General features: G+C 42.5%; 1 long non-coding RNA gene across 1 annotated transcript; it reads left to right on the top strand.

Annotated features, from left to right (window-relative positions):
* Nucleotides 1-9,898: 9,898 nt before the first annotated feature.
* Nucleotides 9,899-13,040, top strand: LOC121402125. The gene is made up of 3 exons (XR_005966573.1): nt 9,899-10,627; nt 12,159-12,311; nt 12,641-13,040. It is a non-coding gene; the product is annotated as an uncharacterized LOC121402125 (long non-coding RNA).
* Nucleotides 13,041-16,499: the final 3,459 nt, after the last annotated feature.

Here is a 16,499-nt window from a genome sequence, read left to right as displayed (position 1 = left end):
TGGGCTGCGCCCACCGCAAGCCCCACCTACAGGTCCGCCCTCCCCACCACAAAAAAATATTGGTGGCTAGGGTTCCCACATGTTGATAAAAAATAAAAAACATTTGTGGCCAGGGACCCCCATTAAAAAATATTGGTGGCTAGGACCCCACATGAGAAAAAAAATTGGTGGCCAAAATTGGTGGCCAGCCCCCCCCCACATTATAAGAAAATTGGTGGCCAGGGCCCCTTAAACGTCCATGCCTTCCCGAAGTCAGCAGCTCTCAGAAAGATGGGGGGCCCAGCTAATCAAGTAAGTGTTGCGTGGGCCTCTCTTACCCTCGGGCCCCCTACAACTCTCCCCCCTGTCCCTCCCTGATGGCTCCCCTGGCCCCAAATGGGATGATATTTTAGAATTTTAAAGAGTTGCTACATTCTGTAGAATTTCAGCATAGTCCAGTTCTTGTACTTCTACATGTTACTAAACAGTGGGACATGACCTGTATGAGGTTCACTCTCCTTCAATGCCACCCCTCCCTGTGCATGTATGCTCTCGACTAATACAAGTTATACATATTATAGGCTGCAACAGGAAAATACTACAAACTATTAAAAATACTATAAACTATTTAAACTTATATATATATAAGAAAGATATTAACACCACATATAATCTGTATTACATCAACATAAATGCAGAACTGCAAGATTAAACAAGGTACAGAAGCCGCATCTACACAGTTCAGAACTATTGCCCCCTCCAAGGGTATAAAGTGACCATAAAAAAATCTGTAAACATTGACAATTCCATTCAGTTACTACACCTCTATGCTGTAATGCTCTATATAAAGAATAAACATACCTACAGTTTATGAATAAAAAACACTAACAACAACTACATCATTAACTTAACTACTATCATAAATCTGCTACCACCACTAATGTTAGTAAATAGGAATGATTTTGCAGGACAGATATTCCTGCAGTTGAACACATCATCCCGGGGGGTATGCATGGGTGTTCTAACACACATAAACATCTTTCCTTGCCAATACCATTCCTCACTGTTCTCAATTTTCTTTATATATGCTCCTCAACAAAATAAAATATCCAATATTTGAAAATATATATACAATGCAATGATATTGCCCCCCCACATCTAAACAGAAACAAAATCACATTACAATATATTTGACACTTAAATTATCCTATATAATAAAGTCCAAGTGTCTCTGCGTCCAGTCCCTGTGTCCGTGGAAATGCGCTACTGCGCATGTGCCCCACGGGTCCAAAGTCTCGCGCCGCCATCTTTATTTTACTGACGGGGGTCACGCTACTTGTGGCTCGAGGTGAGGCGAGATGTTGTCTTTGTGCTGGATGGAGGGGAGAAGATAGTAGGGAGTAGAAAGCAGGTAACAGGGGGATGTGAAGTGTTCAGGGCTATGCTGCTAACCCCCCTGGCCACCAATGTTAACCCCCCTGGCCACCAATGTTAACCCCCCCTGGCCACCAATGTTAACCCCCCTAGCCTACCAATGTTAACCCCCCCCTGGCCACCAATGTTAACACCCCTAGCCACCAATGTTAACCCCCCTGGCCACCAATGTTAACCCCCCCCTGGCCACCAATGTTAACCCCGGCCACGAATGTTAACACCCCTTGCACCAATGTTAACCCCCCGGGCCACCAATGTTAACCCCCCTGGCCACCAATGTTAACACCCCCTGGCCACCAATGTTAACCCCCCTGGCCACCAATGTTAACCCCCCTGGCCACCAATGTTAACCCCCTTAGCCACCAATGTTAACACCCCCCTGGCCACCAATGTTAACACCCCCTGGGCACCAGCATTAACCCCCTGGCCACCAGTGCTACAAAGGTGGCCCTGCCTACTAATGTTACCCATTCTGAAATGTTGGGAGGTATGTGACGGCATATGTTCTAGCGCCCGTTAATTTAATGGGCTTAATGTCTAGTATCTCAATAAAGAGCAGTATCAACATCAGGGGCACTAGAACAATTAGAGAAACTTGCCTCAGGCTGAAACTTACCGCTCTTGGTAACTTTAAGAGCCAAATTTCCAGTTTTCAAGCCAGAAATATGGCTCTTCTAGCACATAGAGCACAAATAAGTTTTTCTGCGCTAGTATCATGGACCACTCTGGGGCCCCCCTCCAGCGCTAGAAGAGAGAGACAGCGGCAGCAGAAAGCCACCTCTGAATTGCCCTTGATAACCATTTATGATAAGCAAGGTGCCCACTCACTTAACAGAGTTGAGTATAAATCTCACAAGTGAGGTTGTACACTGATTAAGTCAGTATAAAGAACTAGCAATTTAACTTGTTATTTAATTTTTAAATATTTAATTTATTAATATTTAATTTTCTAACTTGTAAGGGGCCCCTGCCACCAATGTTTGTTTTAAAAAAAATTTTGGGGCCCCAATTTTTTTAACTTGTAAGGGGGGGCCTGGCAACAATGATTTTTTTTTAAAAACTTTTATGGGGGCCCTGGTTCTAATGGTCTTTTTTTAAAAAATATTCTTTGGGCCCCAATTTTTTTTAAACTTGTAAGGGGAGCCCAAGCAACAATGATATTTTATCAAAACTTTATGGGGGGCAATGGCACCAATGTTTTTTGTTTTTTTTAACCTGACCATCAATAGCTTTTTATAACTTGTGTGGGGGGTTACTTTTTTAGCGCTGATGTCTGTTGGTATTTTAACTGTGATGTGGATGTGGGCAGGATATGGGGTGGGGCTTGGGCACCTCAAAACGTTGTTGTACGGGGCCCCGTGATTCTAATGGCGGCCCTGTAATATATATATATATATATATATATATATATATATATATATATATATATGCTTTTGTTTTGTTCTCTGTTATATGAACACATTTCTTAAAATTTAAATTAAAAAGCTGCCACAAGTTTAAGCAAGGCGTATATATCCTGGGGTTAGCACCCCTTCAAAAATGCACCATCCCAAAGCTTTTCAGATAAGTTTGCTGCCTATTCTCAACCCTCTCCTGCTCCTGTCCTTCTGCTACCTCTTTTAAGCCCACTTTTGCCTATTCCTCCCCATAATGTAAGTAATGTACTATCATGCCTTCTATTTGGATCTTTTAACCCTTCTAAGCCTTCTAAACCACCACACTACTCTGGTAATAATGTAGCTTTCCCCTAGCTAACAGAACAAATTCTACACTTTTGCCAACCACCTATAAAGTAGGTTGTTGGCAGCCAAAGTAAAGGACTTTGTTGTACACATCTTCCTGCTATTTTAAAAAGTTTGTCCACTCTCAGTCCACATGAAAATGTTTATTTCTCTTGAATGTAAGGTACTGCTTTGGTTATACACAGACTTGCAAGCTGGCTATTTTATCTGATGGACTGACTCGCCTTCCTAAATGTACATGCCATAGCAGTAATGTATATGCCACAGAGAGAAGACACCCTTGACCCTTACTAGGCTGGGGTTTCAAAATTTATATTATAGACTGTTATGAAAGCGTCAGTAACAGAATTACTACATGGTCCCAAATAATCACAAACATAGCAAACAGAAGCACAAACCTTGCCATGCTGGGGAAGGTTACTACCCCAAGAGGTTACCTTCCCAGACGGTTAAACAAGAGATGGTGATTTCTACTTTGTCAAACCATACTTTGATATCACCAGATAGGTAGTTGCTTTCTTTTTTTGTCGCCATTCGGACTCATTTGAAGTAATGCAGGATGTTTACAAACTTCACTTTTTGTGTGCTCAAAAGATTGTACATGTTTAACCACTTTTTTACAGTTTATACTATTTAGATATTAGCAGTTGGGGGGGAGTAATCTGATGCATTCAACAGTCTGTAATGGCTGTTTAACTGCCCTGCATTCAACTCATAACTAACCCATGTTTTGAATCAGTCCTATTGGAGAAACTGTGGTGTGGGGAACACTGGATCCTCTTTTAGCACAATACCTAAGTGGTGTGAACGGCCATGATGCCCTCATGTATTTAAAATCTCATAAAAATATGAAAATATTGAAGGTCTCTTACCTGCACATCTGCACTCTTCAGCTTCCTCTCTCACACTGACACAACTAACAGACGCAAGATACTGTTTATCTGGAGTAAGCATTATGACATCAATGGTCACATGACCATGCATTTAGTAAGCCAGTTGTTTATCTGGAGTGACCATTATGACATCAGTGGTCACATCAACAATTATAGAAAAAGCTGGTAGGAAAATAGTAGGATGTATATAATCAAAACCATTATAAACCATATACTTTTTTTGGGCATATCAAGGAATATTATCTATCAGTGCTTCTTCATAAAGGAAAGGGCCATCAGTCCTCTAGTATTAGAATTAGGGTTGGGTGAATTTGACCCGTTTTGTTTCGCCAAAAATGTCGCTGACGCCCATTAAAGTTTATGGGCGTCAAAAAAATGTTGTCGTGCGGCAAAAATTTTTTTTGAGGCAAGTCTTTTTTTTTTGATGCATGACGCCATACAAGTCTATGTGCGTAATTTTTGCAGCGATACAAGACGTCCATCCCTAATTAGAATCATTAAAATCGCGATTTTGACCTACATTTATTTTTGTGAAAGGTCCATTGTCAATTGTAAACTGAAATGCTGGCTATGTATAGTTGTCCATATAGAATGTAATAAGTTCCATGTAATACGAAAGGAATATCTTTATAAATGTTTTTTCTAAATATTTCGTAGCTAAGGAATATACATTGCAACCAAGAGGTGGAGGGGTGTGTCCGCATACGTGCAGACCCGTCCCTTATATGAAGACGCGTCATCACAGTGATCGGCTACGTGACTTCCGCCTCGCAAAGGGAAGCATTAAATGCAACAATGGAGTCCTAGACGCCACTGCACGCTGTAAACGCTTGAGAAAGGGAAGGAGGATTTCCCGAAACAGTCGCGTGGGTGCTCGAATATGTGGCGATATTGCTGGACTTAAAAATGCTGGACTCTGTACAGATAAGTTGAAATAATGCTTAAAACGGAAGTGCACAATTGAATGTTTTAAATGCAACAATAAATGCTACGTTTTATCAAGGTGTTGCGATCTGGTTGGATACTATATATTTATTGAAAGAGGAATTACTCACCGCTATATGGATCAGCACCCGATGTGCATTGTAAACGAATTTGACTGATTGGTGCATCATAATTGTTGGATATAATACATATATATATATGTTTAATTACAGAGCATGCAGACCCAGTGACTGCTGAGGAGCCCAGGTTTTGTAAGGGCCCCAAGAAGCCAAAACCTCTAAACTTCTTAAACTCTTAGCTGTCCATAATATAGATATTTAAACAAGTAATGTGTATATATAATTGAAATGTATGTTTAGACTACATTAAGTCTTTGGAAACCTACTTGTCTATGTTCTAAGTTTATTTTAAATTTGTTATAAATACCTAACAGTGTGCTCTTCTAGAAAACATGACAACTTGTGTCACAGTTGTAGTATTTTTTTTCCTTTTCAAATCTCAAACTCCCTTGGTTTTAGATAAAACATTTGTTACTGCATGTTTGATACTGTCAGATAGCAAAAACAGGAATACTACGACACAAACAATTTCTTTTCAGATTTATTTTGACTCTCACTTGCATTGTTCTTCATGCCAAAAATAACTTTTACTATTGAGATTACTAGCCAAGCCTGATAAGCAGTGAACAGTGAAACATTTTAAATTTTTTTTTATCAATTTATGTCTCCCTGGGACGATTTTTGTTACTGTAAATGTAGCCTTTATGGCTGGAGAAGGAATTCCCGTTTGGGTTGTTGTTAGGGTTGTCCCATTTTCTGGAAAAAAATACCTGCCTTCCATATATTTATCTATTTTCCCTATTAATAACATTGATATCAACCATAATTTTTACCAGCCAGGCCGGTTAAATACAGGCCAGGTGGCAACCCTAGCTGTGGTTAAATAGAAAGCTTTCTCATGACTACAGCCAAACATAAGAAAATCACAGAAAACTGTAGGCCATTTGCAAACATTTCATCAATGGCAAGCTTAGTCAGGGAAAGGCCAACATTAAAATGTTCATTGCTGGACATTGGCCAAGGCTAGGGTTGCAACCTGGCCGGTAAAAATGATGGCTGATCTCAATGTTATTAATAGGGAAAATAGATAAATATATCGGAAGGCAGGTATTTTTTTCCAGAATAGGTGGCAACCCTTGCCAGTAGAGATGGGCAAATTCGCAAAACGGCGTCCATTTTGGCGAAAAAATTTTTTTGACGCCGGCAAATTTTTTTGGGCGACTTTTTGCGGGCGTTTCGCAAATTTATTCGCGCCTGGCGAATAAATTCGCCCATCACTACTTGCCAGGGCTTGTAAAACAGTCATTTGTCAGCTACCACATTTTATTCCACCTTGAGCCATTTGGTTAATAAAAAGAATTTGCCCCATTAGTGTTTGGAGTCCCTGGGGTGGGCTTCGCTAACTTAAAGCATATCACACTCGCTCTCTGATGAAGGTAATTTCTAGGCCAAAATCAAGGAACACTAGCAGTCTCGCTCGTATTTGTTTCAGAAGAAAGCCTCGCCCAGCAGTAAAAAATGTCCCTTCTCTGGCCATGCGCATTGACCTCCTCCTCCAATTAACTATACGGCACACACCATAATTCAAACCAGAAGTCGCTGCCTGAGGAAGAGTTGAGCTGGCCCGGTTCTTGTCCCGTGGCGCTGGAAACCTCTCCTATCTTTCATCCCTCTTGATGGTACAAACGGCTATAGCTGGCACTGCCCACATTCTACAGCAGCAGGAAAACCAATAGGAAGAGAGAGCGAGTCTAGCAAGTCTGGTGTAGACGGGGGCTTGCGATCGCGAGCAAATGGCAGAAGCGTAGTGTTTTGCATCGTATGGCAGGGCAGGAGTGACATGTTGAGGGATTATCGCATGTGCGGAGAGGTGAGACGCAGAGACCTTCAACTGGGGACAGGTGACAAACTGGCAGACAAAGGGGTCGTGTGTGTTAGGTAAATGTGTGAAGGCTGGGTTAGAGTGCTGCAGATTTGTTGGTGGGAAGGTGGCCAGTAGAGCAGGGAGTGTGTGAGGCGCAGGCTCCAGGGTGGGAGGCACAGTAGTGAAACCGTGGGAGATGTGTTAAGTAAAGCTGGGGCTCGACATTCAGCACATGAGGCAGCTAGTTATACATGCTGAGCAGCCATACTGGGTATAGAGACAGCTGAGATGAGCAGGGATTGGATTGTACTTGTATTCTGTGGCCACTGCTAAGGGAAATGACTCTTGACAGGTTTATGGGGAATAGTTTATACAGCAAGGCAGCCTCAATGGCAACAGGACAAAGCTGCCAGCTCCCAGCATGCCTGGCCTTCAGCTGTCATTTGATTTCTGGCGGAATTGCAGTTCAACAACACCAGGAGAGCCTTCATGTGTCTGATTTATAGAGAACAGAGCAGTTTGATTGTGGCAGATATGTTGGCCAGTGGAATGGTGCAACTGCTGCACTTTGTTTTTCAGCAGAAACCCAGGCTGCACATGAGATCTGAGCAAGGGCAGAGTGACTTGTACTCAGGGCCACCATAGGGGCCCGTACAGCAACATTTTCTGGGGCCCCTGGTGCCCTCCCACCCCCAAGCCCCATCCCAGATCCTGCCCACACCACAGTAAAATGTCCACAAAGACACAACTGCTTAAAACGGTAAACCCCCTCACTCACAAGTTATAAAAAGCCATTGGTGGTCAGGGCCCACTTATAATTTAAAAAAAACCAAAAAAATTGGCAGCAGGGGTCCCACATAAGTTTTTTAAAAAAACTATTGGCACCAGGGGCCCCATAAATGTTTTTTTAAAAAAAGCATTGGTGGTCAGCCCCCCCTATAAGTTAAAAAAAAAACCTATTGGAACCAGGGGCCCCATAAATGTTTTTTGAAAAAACATAAGCGTTCAGGCCCCCCCCCCCATATAAGTTAAAAAAAGAACTATTGGCACCAGGGGTGGTCAGGGCCACCTATAAGTTTAAAAAAAATCATTGGTGGCCAGTGCCCCCCTATAAGTTAAAAAAAACTATTGGTGCCAGGGAACCCCCTACAAAAAAAATCATTGTATAAGTGGGCATTGCACACACTGTATATAACAGGATCCAGGTTTCTACTGATACCAGCACTAGGCAAACTCTGTACACAGGCTCTGTGGTAGCTAAATATATCACACTACAAAGAGTCATAGCTAGGCAAATATTAAGCACAACATACACAGCACTGCTTTGTCTCTCTCATGTTCTGTTTCTCTGCAAGCTCCAGGATACTGCCACTCAGCTCCAGGGTTGCCAGGTTTTCATTTCAAAACCAGCCAAAGACCATAAAAAAACTAGCCAAAAAGTAGCCAAAAGCAATTTTAAAAGTAGCCCAAAAGTAGCCCAATTCATAAATTGAAAAAAAGTTTATGTCATCAAAGGATACAGCTATGGGATCCGTTATCCAGAAACCTCTGAATTACAGAAAGGCTGTCTCCTATAGATTCCATTTTTTTTCCAAATAATCCATATTTTTAAATTTGATTTTCTTTTCTGTGAAATAATAAAACCGTACTCAATCTCCACTTAAGTATCATTAATCCTTATTAGAGGCAAAACAATCCTAATGGGTTTAAATAATAAATGCTTTTTTTAGTAGACTTAAGAAATGGAGATCCAAATTAGAGAAAGATCCCATATCTGGAAAACTCCCAAGCAGTCTGGATAACAGGTCCCATAACTGTACTGACAGTACTGCGAATACATTGAGCGCTTATAAATGTGTGTTCATTTGAGTCCTCTTGTGACACACCCAACCGAATATTGTTTTATTGGAGACCGGGCAATGACAGGATCCCATTACTGCCCAACAGCCCTACATACAAATAAGAAAGACACAAACACAACGCAGTACGCACAGTCGCAGACAGCTACTCACAAGTCCCGCAAAGCGGCACTGTCGTCGTGGTGGTGTCCAACTTGTCTCCAACCAATTCCCACCACGAAGTGAGAGCCCAGCCCGGGCGTGGTAATAAATGGTGGGTAAACATATGAATAAGCGCCCAGGCGGTAACACACTGTACGGCCAAAGGGTCCTCTGCAGTGACAGTGAAACAATTCGCTGTGAGGTTCAGATTTGTCTCAGGCCGGACTGCAAGCTTGCGCCAGAGCATATAAACGTGACGGAATACATGTGTCAGCCCCACTAATCAGTTCGAGCAGGTAACCCTGCGCAGGGAAACAAAAGTGACAGAATATTCACAGAGCTGAACTCTCCTACTGCCTCTCACACTGTCTCACCTGAAATCCAGCCTTCACTGCTTTATCTGCCCCTTAACTATTATAACACAAGAGGGAAGTGGGACTTTCGTAATATGATTATCACGTGACCCAATCTTTACCTTCCCCTCCCCAAAGATTGCCTTCCGGAAACCCCTAGTTCTGCCTTCAGAGCTTGGCCCTTCCTCTTTCCCCCAGCCTACACCGCCATTCTACTCACGCAAATCCACCTCCCCTCCCTTTCTACCCAACGGCTCCTCCTCTTCCCAAGGCCCAGTCTGCCCCTGCCCCTGCCCTGCGTGCCCGCCCCTCTCTGAGGCTCTCTCTGAGTCTGATTCCCTTTCCAAAGTCTCCGGCTCCGCCCCTCGCATCAATCGTGCAGCCAGCCAGCCACCAGCAGTGCGTGTGCTACTATTTGAGCATTGGGCGGTTTTTCCAAGTCCAAACCCGCGGCACCTATTAAAACTAGCCCAAAACTAGCCATTGGCGGGTTTGGACTTGGAAAACCGCCACCACGCTTAAAAAACCGCCCAATTTGGCGGAAAACCCGCCAACCTGGCAACCCTGCTCAGCTCTCTCTATGCCATTGAGAAAAGAGCCCAAACAGGAAGTATGCTTACAGGGGCGGGACGTAAAGAAGGGAGAAGCTGTCATTGGCTGAAAAGCACTGGGGCAGGGCGAGATTGCAGAGTTAGGGACCGTCTGCCAATTTTATACTGCTAATGAAAACTCCAGTTGTGCATTGTGTCACAGCTTGAAATTGAGTTTACTGATCATGGAACTTGCAGATAATCCCTAACTTTGCACAATTTTCAGCGTGACTTCGGGTCTGCAGCACAGCCAAGCCCCAGTTTAGCCCCGGCCAAGTACGGGTGTACCCCCTGTACCCCTCTGCTTGTACTGACAGGACCCAGTTTAGCCGGTGAAAGGGCCACAGCAGAGCAATGCAAGGAATGGGTTATTCTCCTTCCAGAGATCAATCACACAGTGACCATAGTTGTGTAGTTGTATAGTTGTGCTGTCATCAGGCACATTGTATATTGTTTAGAAAAGGGCATCCATTTGTATTGACCTTTCTCACGGGCTGCAGCACAGTGATTTGTGATAAATAATAAAAGCAGTTCAGGGGCACATGAGCGGGGGGTTATATTATGGATGAGAAATAATTATGGGGAGGTGCAATAGTAATGAAATAGGGGTTGTTAAAAGGAACATTATATGACATTAAATGGGGAGACTGAGGACAGTTCTGGATGGTTTATGATATCTGTAAATCTCCTCCACAGTAAACATGGCCGTGCTACCTACATATGCAGACCTGGGCAAATCCTCCCGAGATGTTTTTAATAAAGGATATGGTGAGTAGGGACTAACATATTTGGAACAGTTATTACATCCAAGTGACCCGCCTGTGGGCTTTAGAAGCAATGAGTTGGGAAAGGTTGTAAAATACATACAGTATATACCAGGGATATCTATAAACTGAGATACAGACCAGAGAAAAGCCCTATTGTATAAATGTGACATACACAGGGCATCCCTCCTATAAACTGAGATACAGACCAGAGAAAAGCGCTATTGTATAAATGGGATATACACCGGGGAGCCCTCATATAAACTGAGATACAGACCAGAGAAAAGTCCTATTGTATAAATGGGATATACACCAGGGATCCCTTCTATAAACTGAGATACAGACCAGAGAAAAGCTCTATTGTATAAATGGGATATACACCGGGGATCCCTCCTATAAACTGAGATACAGACCAGAGAAAAATGCTATTATGTAAGTGTTCTCTGCTGCAGGAACATAATGCAGTATAATTCTTGACCCTAGGATTTGGCCTGGTGAAGCTGGAGCTCAAGGCCAAATCCTCCAGTGGGGTGGTGAGTAAGATACGTATTGTTATTTTTGTGTTTCCTGTAGGTGCATTCATTGTAATGTGCTTGTTTCCTCCCTTTTAATGCGGCATTGGAAACCCTATAGATGGTAAGGAAATCAGATCTTCATGTAATTTAATCAGCAAGCCATGCCGTGATGTGGCTCAAAATGTTCAACTACTGGGCGACCTGGAGTATTGGCAATGATAGTCACTCCAGCTGGCCCTCTTACAACACTTATGTTACTTGTTAAAGGGGTTGTGCACCTTTAAATTAACTTTTAGTATGATGTATAATGATAATTTAAGACAATTTGCAATTGGTCTTCATTTAATATTATTATTTTTTTATTATTTATAGTTTTTGAGTTATTTAGCTTTTTATTCAGCAGCTCTCTAGTTTGCAATGTCAGCAATCTTGTGGCTATGGTCTAAATTACCCTAGCAACCATGCAATGATTTGAATAAGAATATGAATCGGAGAGGCCTGAATAGAAAGATGAGTAATAAAATGTAGCAATAATAATAAATGTGTAGCCTTAAAGAGCATTTGTTTTCTAGATGGGGCCAGTGACCCCCATTTGAAAGCTGGAAATAGTCAGAAAAAGAAGGCAAATAATTTAAAAACTAAAATGATGACAACCAATTGAAAAGTTTCTTAGAAATAGCCATTCTTTCACATCCTATATAATAAAGTTGAAGTGTCTCTGCGTCCAGTCCCGGTGTCCGTGGGATTGCGCTACTGTGCATGTGCCCCACGGACCGTCTCTTGCGAATGTTTGACTACATATGTTCTAGCGCCCGTTAATTTAACGGGCTTAATGTCTAGTACTAAATAATGTTCTTTTTTTATGCATACAATTTTACCAATCACAGCCCTGTATAATATACTGAGAAGAGGGCAATAAAAAGATAAATGATACTGATAAATAGCCCCGTTATAATTCCTGACACTATATTGTATGACATAGCAGTGAATCTGACGTGGGTTTATGGGGGGTACTTTCAGGAGTTCACAAGCAGCGGCTTATCCAACAATGACACCGGAAAAGCATCTTGAAACCTACAGACAAAATACATGATGAAAGAGGCTGGACTCACCTTCACCCAGAAATGGAACACAGACAACATTCTGGGGACTGAAGTGGCCCTGGAAAATAAGGTGGGACTCCTGCAGTCATTGGCTGTTTCCATTTGTCTAATGCCTTATACTGACTCCCTAATGTCTTATACTGGCAAAGGGGTTGAAGCTCTCACTGGACACTACATTTGTGCCCAATACTGGGTAGGTCACAAACATCTCTGGAAATGGGGAGGGTGAGGCGACAGGGCCTGTGCCTCGTATCCTTTACCTGATCTACATCCAGGTTTATTAGAATTCCTTCTTAGAAGCCATTTGTACTATTATGTCTCATTCCCACCCAATCCATTTCATTGTCCTTTGTGCCCTTTTTTTTGTCATCCACTCACTTTCCTTCCTCTTTCCCACAGTAAGAAGAGTGCTAAGCTAAAAACCTCCTACAAGAGAGACTATGCCAACTTGGGCATTGATATCACCCTGGACTTGGCTGGTCCCACTATATATGGCTGGAGGGTGCTTGGCTATCAGGGCTGGCTGGCCAGCTATCAGATGGCATTTGACACCGCTAAAGCCAGACTGGCACAAAACAACTTTGCACTAGGTTATACAGCAGGAGACTTGCAGCTTCATACAAATGTAAATATGATGTACACCGGGGATGAGTGACCAACTTGTAGACTGCTGTGTATAGCACTGATAATACACTGTACTGAACTATTGTACCAGGTATCTCTACACACTGATAATGACCAGGCTGCTCTGTATAATGATGCCGAGTATCTCTATACACTGATAATGACCAGGCTGCTTTGTATAATGATGCTGAGCATCTCTATACACTGATAATTACCAGGCTGCTCTGTATAATCATGCTGAGTATCTCTATACACTGATAATGACCAGGCTGCTCTGTATAATGATGATGAGTATCTCTATACACTGATAATGACCAGGCTGCTCTGTATAATGATGCTGAGTATCTCTATACACTGATAATGACCAGGCTGCTCTGTATAATGATGATGAGTATCTCTATACACTGATAATGACCAGGATAATGACCAGGCTGCTCTGTATAATCATGCTGAGTATCTCTATACACTGATAATGACCTGGCTGCTCTGTATAATGATACTGAGTATCTCTATACAAGGATAATGACCAGGCTGCTCTGTATAATGATGCTGAGTATCTATATAAACTGATAGCGTCATTATACAGAGTAGCCTGGTCATTATCAGTTTATATAGATACTCAGCATCATTATACAGAGTAGCCTGGTCATTGAGTGTCTCTATACACTGATAATGATTAGGCTGCTCTATATAATGATGTTGAGTATCTTTATACATTAGGGATGCACCGAATCCAGGATCCGTTTCAGGATTCGGCCTTTTTCACCAGGATTCGGATTCAGCCGAATCCTTCTGCCCGGCCAAACCGAATCCAAATCCTAATTTGCATATGCTAATTAGGGGCGGGGAGGGAAATTGAGTGACTTTTTGTCACAAAACAAGGAAGTAAAATATATTTTCCCCTTCCCACAGCTAATTTGCATATGCAGATTCAGTTTGGTATTCGGCTGAATCTTTCAGTATGGATTCGGGGGTTCGGCCAAATCCAAAATAGTGGATTCGGTGCATCCCTACTATACATTGATAATGACCAGGCTGCTCTGTATAATTATGCTGAGTATCTCTATACACTGATAATGACCTGGCTGCTCTGTATAATGATGCTGAGTATCTCTATACACGGATAATGACAAGGCTGCTCTTTATAATGATGCTGAGTATATCTATACATGTATAATGACCAGGCTACTGCGTATAAGATTAACAATAAAGTGATAGCAGGAGGCAGCATGTTGTGGGCAAGGTTACATAGTTACATAGTTAAATTGGGTTGAAAAAAGACAAAGTCCATCAAGTTCAACCCCTCCAAATGAAAACCCAGCATCCATACACACACCCCTTCCTACTTTTAATTAAAATTCTATATTCCCATACCTATATTAACTATAGAGTTTAGTATCACAATAGCCTTTAATATTATGTCTGTACAAAAAATCATCCAAGCCATTCTTAAAGGCATTAACTGAATCAGCCATCACAACATCACCCGGCAGTGCATTCCACAACCTCACTGTCCTCACTGTGAAGAACCCTCTACGTTGCTTCAAATGAAAGTTCTTTTCTTCTAGTCTAAAGGGGTGGCCTCTGGTACGGTGATCCACTTTATGGGTAAAAAGGTCCCCTGCCATTTGTCAGGTGATATCAGACTGTTTCTTTCTCAGCAATGATGGCACAGAATTTGGAGGGTCAGTGTATCAGAAGGTCAGTAAAGATGTGGGGACATCAGTGAGTCTGTCATGGAGTGCCGGCAGCAGCAACACTCGTTTTGGCATTGCGGCCAAGTACCAGCTGGACTCAAACACTATGATCTCTGTGAGTTGTTCCTACTGACTCTGGCCTCTTTTTAATAAGCCTCCCCTCTGAACCCTAGGAGCCAACACTACCCATAATGGCCTCCCAGGACCGCCATCAGAAATCGCAGGGCCCCGTACAGCAAAATTTCCTGGGCCCCCTGGGCTGCGCCCACCGTAAGCCCCACCTACAGGTCCGCCCTCCCCACCATACAGTAAAAAAACAAAAAAAATATTGGTGGCTAGAGTTCCCACATGTTAATAAAAAATAAAAAGATATTGGTGGTCAGGGTCCCCCATAAAAAAACATTTGGGGCCAGGGCCCCCCCCATTAAAAAATATTGGTGGCTAGGACCCCACATGAGAAAAAAAAAGTGCTGGTGGCCACAAGGTGGGCCTCGGCTTCGAGTTGGAGGCATAATATAAAGCAGCCATGTAGAAAGATCTCCCCAGGCCTCTATCCCACTTCCAACCAGAGATGACCACAGACGACAGGAGACTTCAGTTGTGGAGCATAATAAGTAGTGCCAACATGAGAGAAAGCAGCACTGGAAGTTTCTAGAATAACATGGATAACATGGCTCCTGCACTCACACAGCACTACTCTGCTTTCCAGACCTGATTCCATTCAGTTATACAGAGGTCTTCAGAATTTTCAAAGAACTCTATGTTTATGCTCTAATTCCCTTATCGACATTTCCACTGGTTTTCTTAACCCTTTTCAGCCTTGTTCCTGAGGCCTCTCCATGCAGTTCCACATAGCACCTCCTTAAGTCTTTATCTCTGGCTCTTATTATGGTTTCTGCTGTAGGTTTCCTGACTCTGTCTCAGCCTTGTGCTTACACCAGTCTAGCAATTGATACCTCACTACCACTTATTGTCTTGTCTCTTACTCGTCTCATTTTGGATAATTTATGAATAGCTTAATATGTGCTATAATACAATACCCTCTCTGTGGGTTTGGTTATTCCTTAGCGATTCTGTTATTTTGTTATAACTGCTGTCCCAGAGATGCTGATGTATCAGAATAAGAGAAAACCCTAATGCAACCCCCCCCCCCATTGTTAAAGTGTTTTCATTAAATACAGTTCTTTAAAGGTCAACTCTTGTGCTTTGTGGTGTTACATGTTTGTGGTATTTCAGTTGCACCAGTGCAGGTAGCCATAGCAGCTAGTTAGCAACTTGCTTGGATTGGTTTACTACAAGGTAGAAAATGAAAGCAGACTGATGGGTAGCTCTGGGCACTTGCACTAGTGCAGCTCAGCCCCTTCTTCCTAATCATGCACAAACCTTACTGAAAATGTGTTCAATAACTTGCTTGAAGTCATAAGGGATTACACTTCCCAGATTAAAGCATTCTGGGAATTGTAGTCCAGCATCATCTGGGGGTTCAAGTTTAAGAAACAAAGCCACAAAGGCCATGAGCAAAAACCCTCCCTGCTGCAAAAACCCAGGATCACCCTTAGGTTTGTCGCTCAGCCAGTTTAGCCCTTGTCCGCCTCTTAAGCTCCCCACCTGTCCAGAATCTAGTGGGAATTTACTGTTTCACGTTTTCTTCTTCCCTGATCCTACTCCAGCCAGCCATAATGTCATAGCTCTGCCCCCTTTCATAATCAACCTGCCCCCACTGGCTGGTAAATCGTAATAACCCTACAGCTGCCAATGGATGCAATTCAGGTTCATAAATATCATGCACCTGCATGCCAATGGGCATATTGATTAACATTGGAGATAAACATCACTGTTCATATTGCTCATAGCAACCAAACACATTTAGTTTTCTAACTTGTAGGTGACTGCTGACATTTTTTAATTTGCTTATTGGTTTAATATGGGCAACATCA

The sequence above is a fragment of the Xenopus laevis genome, chromosome 3S (genome assembly GCF_017654675.1).
Source record: "Xenopus laevis strain J_2021 chromosome 3S, Xenopus_laevis_v10.1, whole genome shotgun sequence".
NCBI lineage: Eukaryota > Metazoa > Chordata > Amphibia > Anura > Pipidae > Xenopus > Xenopus laevis.
Note: the sequence above shows the minus strand (reverse complement) of the source record. Positions and strands in the feature narration are given on the sequence as shown.